The sequence below is a fragment of the Neovison vison genome, chromosome X (assembly GCF_020171115.1).
Source record: "Neovison vison isolate M4711 chromosome X, ASM_NN_V1, whole genome shotgun sequence".
Lineage (NCBI taxonomy): Eukaryota > Metazoa > Chordata > Mammalia > Carnivora > Mustelidae > Neogale > Neogale vison.
Genome location: NC_058105.1, coordinates 48,144,252 through 48,152,678, shown reverse-complemented (window position 1 = coordinate 48,152,678; position 8,427 = coordinate 48,144,252). Strand labels below are relative to the sequence as shown.

Genomic DNA, 8,427 nt, shown 5'->3' with positions numbered 1-8,427 from the left:
CACACAGGGGCTTGAAGTGAAGGGATGGAAAAAGACATACTATGAAAATGGTAATCAGAAAAGAGCAGGCATTGCTATACATATATCAGACTAAATAGACACTCAGTTGAAAACTGTAAAAGGAGACAAAGAAGGATATTACATAATGATAATTTTTTAATAATTCAACAGTAAGATATAACAATGGCAAACCCATATGTACCCAACATCAGAGCACCTAAAAATATAAAGGAAAAATTGAAAGAACTAAAGGGAGCAAGAACAATACAATAATAGGAGACTTTAATACCCATTTCAATAATGAATAGATCATATAGGCAGAAAATCAATAAGGAAACTCGGCTTAAACAACACTATACACCAAATGGACCTAATAGACATATATGGAACATTCTACCCAACAGCAGTAGTATATACATTTTTCTCAAGCACATACAGAATATTTTATAGAATAGTTTACATACTAGGCCATAAAACAAGTCAACAATTTTAAATCAGTAAAATCACTCCTAGTATCTTTCCAGCCACAATAGAATGAAACTGAATTCAATAACTAAAGGAGAAAAGAAAAAAATCACAAGTATGGGAAATTTAACAATAAACCCTTGAACAAGAGTTGCATCAAAAATAAATTAAAAAAGGAAATCAAAAAATATCTTGGGATAAGAAAAAATGAAAACACAACATACCAAAATCTGTAGAGTGCACCAAAAGCAGTTTTAAGAGAAAATTTTTTTTTAAAATGGTGAAAAGCTGAATGATTTTCCTGTAATATCAGAACAAAGCAAGAATTCCCAGTCTCATTATTTTTATTTAACACGGTATTGGAAATTCTAGCTAGAGCAATTAGGCAAGAAAAAGAAATAAATGGCAACCAAATTAGAAAGTAAGTAGTAGAATTATCACTATTTACAGATGACATAATATTATATACAGGAAGCCCTAAAGACTCAACCAAAAAATTGTTAGAACTAATATATGAATTCAGTAAAGTTGCAGGATATAAAATAAAAATGCAAAAATTTTTTGCATTTCTATATACTAATAAACTATCACAAAGAGAAATTAAGAAAACAATCCCACTTATAGTTGTATCAAAAAGAGTAAAATACCCAGAAATAATTTTTTCCCAGAAATAAATTTAACCAAGTTGATATAATGCTTGTATAGTCAAAACTATAAAGACACAGATGAAAGAAATTGAAGATGACACAAGCAAATGAAAAGATATTCCATGCTCATGGATTGGTAGAATTAATATTGTTAAAATAGCCAAGGTAGAGCGCCTGGGTGGCTCAGTGGGTTAGGCCGCTGCCTTCGGCTCAGGTCATGATCTCAGGGTCCTGGGATCGAGGCCCTCATCGGGCTCTCTGCTCAGCGGGGAGCCTGCTTCCTCCTCTCTCTCTGCCTGCCTCTCTGCCTGCTTGTGATCTCGCTCTGTCAAAGAAATAAATAAAATCTTAAAAAATAAATAAATAAAAAATAAAATAAAATAAAATAACCAAGGTACCCAAAACAGCCTACAGATGCAATGCAATTCTTACCCAAATTCCAAAGACATTTTTTTTGCAGAAATAGAACAAGTAACCCTAAAATTTGCAGAGAACCACAAAGTCCCCAAATAGCCAAAGTAATCTTGAGAAAGAAGAAAAAACTGATGGCATCATGATCCCTGATTTCAAACTATATTAAAAAGCTGCAGTAATCCAAACAGTATGGTATTGGCATCAAAAGAAGACATACAAATCAATGAAACAGACTGTGGAACCAGAAATAAATCCATAGATGTATTGTCAATTAATTTATGACAAAAGACCCAAGAATATATAGTGGAGAAAGGACAGTATCTCCAATAAACAGTGTTGGGAAAACTGGACAGCCACATACAAAAGAATGAAAATTGACCACTTTCTTACACCATACATAAGAATTAATGAAAATGGATTAAAGACTTAAAGGAACCTGAAAACATAAAACTCCTGGAAACATAGATTGTAAGATTTTGGCAACAAAAGCAAAAATAAGCAAGTGGCATTACATCAAACTAAAAAGCCTCTACCAGCAAAGAAAATTATCAACAAAGTAAAAAGGCAAAAAATGGGCAAAGACTAGAGTAGATATTTCTCAAAAGAAGACATACAAATGGCAAACAGGTATATGAAAAAGGTCTTAAGATCAGTAATCATAAGGGAAGTGCAAATCAAAACCGCAATGAGGTATCATCTCCCACCCTTTAGGATGACTATTATCAAAAATAAAGTAAAATGATATAAAATAAATTAAATTAAATATAAAAGGATAACAAGTGTGGACAATGATGTGGAGAAAAGGGGAGCCTTCTATACTATTGGTAAGAATGCTAATTGATGCAGCCACTATTAAAAACAGTATGGTAGGCCAAAGGTCTTTTTTTTTTAGTGGTTTTGCCATGAATTTTTTGTCTCATCTAATAAAATTACTTTTTTAATTATAGATTTCAAGCTAGCATTTCAAACACATATTTGAAAAAAATGTAAATATCTTTCCCCCTTTGTAATTTATATCCTTTTCCAGGGCTTTGAAATAGCAATTGCACTGCCAGCTGGGGTTTCTTCTCTTTTGATATGCTGATTCTATCAAACACATGAGAATTATGTAAGTTCTGAGTTTTTTCCTCTGGAACCCAACTCCAAAACTGGAGCTAGACTGGCAACATTTGCAGTACTTGTCCACATTATCTCTCAGTCAGTCTTTGAGCATCCCTCTCTCATAGATACTGCAGGTACTTTACATCACTGACCTCAAGGTTTTCAATCTGCACAAGAAGCAACTGATACAAACTAGAGAAAATGTTATATAACAAAGTATCTAATATCTGGATCACTCCTCCCCCCCAAAAAAGAATCTGGATCCGAATTTATGCCTCTAGTTATAGATTCTTTATTTCCTCATAATTCTTTAATTAAATAAAATTATAATACTGTATATCATATATTATATATACCACCTACATATATACACCACCTGCATATATAACAGAGGTACATTACCTTAATTTAATTAAAGAAACATGATGATCAATAACGAGGATTAAGAGTAGCAAGGTGAAAATCTCTCCATTTAGTTTTCAGAAGAAATTGAAAAAAAAACCTGATGATGATTGGTTGACAGATTCTACATATTCCTTCTGCAAATTTATTTACACTTTATATTGATCCCATGCATAACAAGCCTTCTTTTACTACATGTATGAAATATTTGAAATGCAAAGAAAAGTTCAAAATCAATTACATGGAAAAGTCTGCAGGATCCTTTCCAATGAAATTAACAGGCAGGATCTTCCCAATGCTAGTGTATATTTTGATGGCAGCATGGGACCAATCAGAGTAGTGTTTTTGAAAAGCTTCTGCTGATGAAAATGTTTCTTTGGGTTTCTTATAATGACTCTGAGCTATGTTGGCTGTTTCAGGTCACTCAGCTCCCAAACCTGCCAAAAGATCAATTACCCTGTTAAGGTCCACTGAGTTAGGTATTTTTTCTGACACAAGTCCACACAAATAGCCCAAGAACTTTAGTTTCCGGTAGCATAGCTCCATAAATCCAGAGTGTGGGCAAAGTTTGAGTCTATCTCTGTCCAGTCACAACAACCTTCTATCCTCTGAAGTACCTCCAAGACAGCAGTCCAGAGCACCATGTGGAACAGACTTCTAAGAGCATCAGTTCCTACATATAGTTGTGCAGCAGCTCTAGGGCATGCTGAGCCACCTCCCACAGGCTCTACGGGAAGAGGAACAAGGTGCACTGGTGAGAAAACAAGTAAATGCACAGATCTAACAGGGTAATTTCTTGCCTCTGTGTCAATTCAAACTTTCACATGTCTACGGGCTTTTGGAGGATCAATCCATTCCAGCTTTTCACTGGCTGGCGGAAAAAGTGAGCCAGTTGGCACCATCCCCAGAACCAAAGCTGACAACATACTGAGAAAACAAGGCATCCAGTTCATTATATTGTACCAGGGCATCTTCAAATTGCTGCAGCATATCAAATACAAAGGCAAGTTCCTCCCAAACCATGAAATACTCACAAAAGCTCCAGCCTGGCTCAGTCCTCCTCTTCTTCAAAGTTCTCAGGTCATCCTCAAACTTGCCTAGGTTTTTGGTAAAAGACATAGGAAACAATGTCCTGAGTTTGGTAAAGAAGATATTCCAAGGATTCCTGAGTTCAAGAAGAGCTCTTTAAGGGGTTGGAGAGCATGACACACTGGTCACTTTGTTTATTACAAAAATTGTTTCTTATTTTGTCCACAATAGAAGTTCAGGAAAGGATGTTGGTTTGTTTTTTGTGTTTTTTTTCTTGCACCACTTTCTTTTTTAAAATTTTATTTAAATTCAATTAACCAACATATAGTACATCTCCAGTTTTTTTCAATTTATTTATTTTCAGAAAAACATTATTCATTATTTTTTCACCACACCCAGTGCTCCATGCAAGCCGTGCCCTCTATAATACCCACCACCTAGTACCCCAACCTCCCACCCCCCCGGCACTTCAAACTCCTCAGATTGTTTTTCAGAGTCCATAGTCTCTCATGGTTCACCTCCCCTTCCAATTTACCCAAATTCCCTACTCCTCTCTAATGCCCCTTGTCCTCCATGCTATTTGTTATGCTCCACAAATAAGTGAAACCATATGATAATTGACTCTCTCTGCTTGACTCATTTCACTCAGCATAATCTCTTCCAGTCCCGTCCATGTTGCTACAAAAGTTGGGTATTCATCCTTTCTGATGGAGGCATAATACTCCATAGTGTATATGGACCACATCTTCCTTATCCATTCATCCGTTGAAGGGCATCTTGGTTCTTTCCATAGTTTGGCGACTGTGGCCATTGCTGCTATAAACATTGGGGTACAGATGGTCCTTCTTTTCACGACATCTGTGTCTTTGGGGTAAATACCCAGGAGTGCAATGGCAGGGTCATAGGGAAGCTCTATTTTTAATTTCTTGAGGAATCTCCACACTGTTCTCCAAAGAGGCTGCACCAACTTGCATTCCCACCAACAGTGTAAGAGGGTTCCCCTTTCTCCACATCCTCTCCAACACATGTTGTTTCCTGTTTTGTTAATTTTGGCCATTCTAACTGGTGTAAGGTGATATCTCAATGTGGTTTTAATTTGAATCTCCCTGAGGGCTAATGATGATGAGCATTTTTTCATGTGTCTGATAGCCATTTGTATGTCTTGATTGGAGAAGTGTCTGTTCATATCTTCTGCCCATTTTTTGATGTGTTTGTCTGTTTCGTGTGGGTTGAGTTTGAGGAGTTCATTATAGATCCTGGATATCAACCTTTTGTCTGTACTGTCATTTGCAAATATCTTCTCCCATTCCATGGGTTGCCTCTTTGTTTTTTTGACTGTTTCCTTTGCTGTGCAGAAGCTTTTGATTTTGATGAAGTCCCAGAAGTTTATTTTCGCTTTTGTTTCCTTTGCCTTTGGAGACGTATCTTGAAAGAAGTTGCTGTGGCTGATATCAAAGAGATTACTGCCTATGTTCTCCTCTAGGATTCTGATGGATTCCTGTCTCACATTGAGGTCTTTTATCCATTTTGAGTTGATCTTTGTGTACGGTGTAAGAGAATGGTCGAGTTTCATTCTTCTACATATAGCTGTCCAGTTTTCCCAGCACCATTTATTGAAGAGACTGTCTTTTTTCCACTGTATATTTTTTCCTGTTTTGTCAGAGATTAATTGACCATAGAGTTGAGGGTCCATATCTGGGCTCTCTACTCTGTTCCACTGGTCTATGTGTCTGGTTTTTATGCCAGTACCATGCTGTCTTGGTGATCACAGCTTTGTAATAAAGCTTGAAATCAGGTAAGGTGATGCTGCCAGCTTTATTTTTGTTTTTCAACATTTCCTTAGCGATTCGGGGTCTCTTCTGATTCCATACAAATTTTAGGATTATTTGCTCCAGCTTTGAAGAATGCCGGTGGAATTTTGATGGTGGAATTTTGATCAGAATGGCATTAAAAGTATAGATTGCTCTAGGCAGTATAGACATTTTAACAATGTTTATTTTTCCGATCCAAGAGCATGGAATGGTCTTCCATCTATTTATGTCTTCTTCAAGTACATCTCCAGTTTTTGATGTACAATTCAATGATTCATCAGCTGCATATAACACCCAGTGCTCATCAGATCATGTGACTTCCTCCTTAATGCCCATCACCTAGTTACCCTTACACCCTACCCACCTCCCCTTTCCACAACTCTTAGTTTGTTTCCTGGAGTCAAGGGTCTCTCATGGTTTGTCTCTCTTTCTCTGATTTCTTCCAAGTTTTCAGCCACCACTATTAACCAGTCCACAGAACTTCAGTCTTTCACAACTTTCTGCCACTTGGTGAGGTCATCTTTTACTGTAGCTTTACACACCAGTATCACAGCATTCCATCAAATAAATATGAAGAAAGGGGAAAGTAAGACCAGCAGTTTCTCCTTGAATTGAACAAAGTTAGATTCTAGGTGAATCATCTTTTGAAGCCCAGCCAAGGTACCTTCTCCATTCCATCTGTTCTCTTGGAAGCTTCTGGCAAAGTATTGGATAAATAGAGGTGAATCAGCTCTGATCTACAACACAGGTAACAATGGGTTTTTTTCTATAGTGTAGGTCACTGGCAGCAGCGGCTTCTCAGGGGCACCCATGGAACAACACTGGCCTCCAGGCCAGCCCAAGCACTGCAGCAGGGACACCCATCAGGCTGCATGAGGCAGTTCCCTAGCCAGCTGCCCTATATGGCCAGTCAGCCCCACCAATTTCCACCATGATTTTTCTATTATTTTTTAAAAAATCAATATTGTCAATATTTTCTTCTAAAGCTTCTGTATTTTGTATTGTATTTTAAAATGTCCTTTTCACACCTTGATTATAAACAAATCCAGGGCACCTGGGTGGCTCAGTGGGTTAAAGCCTCTGCCTTCGGCTCAGGTCTTGATCCCAGCATCCTGGGATAAAGCCCCTCATTGGGCTCTCTGCTCAGCAGGGAGCCTGCTTCCCTTCCTCTCTCTCTGCCTGCGTCTCTGCCTACTTGTGATCTCTGTCTGTCAGATAAATAAATAAAATCTTTAAAAAATAAAAAAAAATCCTTTTCTATGGTACAAATAATTTTAAGGGCTTTATTTGGGGGGGGGACGTTGGAATAGGAATTATAGAAATGCCTCCAAAATAAATATCTGGTCTTAAGAAACAAATATAAAGCAAACACAGAGGACCAATTCTATTCAATAAACACATAAATGGAATGTTTTACAGATGAACATTCACTAGGAAGAAGAGAAAATACTTTATGGTCATAGCTCATATTATGGACAAAGAGATGATCCTTTGAAACCAAAAGAGATATAAAATAAAATGTATATATAAAAAGATAACTATTTTAGTAGCCTGTTGAACAACCAGGACCTTCAAAAAGTGTACATGGGCTCTGTGGAGAGAATGACATAACTCCAAAAGGCAATAAATCAATAAATTCAGCACTGAATCATTGCAATGAACAGCTAACACAATATGTGAAGCTGTTGATAATGATCGATGTAAACCTGAAAGAAATAAAAAGACAAGTAATAGATAGTACGAGTTCGTCAAAAACAAATCATGTGAAACTATAGTTCAATCCTTCCTTCAAGAGGATAAGTTTAGTACTTTAAAAAAGATAAAGTTGGTGGAGATGTAGGCTAGCAAAAATGTTGTAAAAGGATAAATTAGAGGGAAGTGTCATAAGATGAATAGTTTAGATACAGAACTAGTCAAAAAATTTGAGCAAAAAAGTTGTTACTGACAGTTCAATTCTGCATTGGGTGAAGGTGTCAGGTAGTCCTTTAGGGGTCCACTCTGAGTTCAGTACAATTCAATATTTTCATTTACTAATTAAGGAGTAGAAGGTAGAGAATGCTTATTAAAATTTTCAGGTGTTCCTGAACATTGCAGGATAGGCATAAAAATAGACTACAAGCAGGATAAAATTTTTAAATGGGCAAAAATCAATAAAATAAGATTTGATAAAGCATTCACAAATGTAATGTGATTCACAAAGGAAAGAAGAATCAAATGCACCAAAGCAAAATGAAATCACGAGAGTCTGAGGGTTATAGTGGAAAGTAAAATGAACATGTATCAGCAACATAACCATAAACTCCAAAGGCCAGTGTTAATCAAGTTACAAAAATGAATTTTTCTTAATAGGAAAAAAAGGGAGAAAGGTTATGCCAGTCTATAAGCACCTCAGTATGTCCAAAGCATCAACCTTTTGGATTGACAGATAGTAGGGCACAGGGAATTGACTGGAAAATCAAAATAATTCATATAGGAAAAAGTAAGACTAGCATAAAACAAAGATAAATGGAGAAGAGTAAGGAAAGAAAGTAAAGTAGATATAGTTGGTCAGACAAAAA

At 36.5% G+C, this 8,427-nt stretch overlaps 1 pseudogene; it reads right to left on the bottom strand.

Annotated features, from left to right (window-relative positions):
• Positions 1–208: 208 nt before the first annotated feature.
• Positions 209–6,681, bottom strand: LOC122896566 (annotated as a pseudogene).
• Between the last annotated feature and the right edge of the window lie 1,746 nt (positions 6,682–8,427).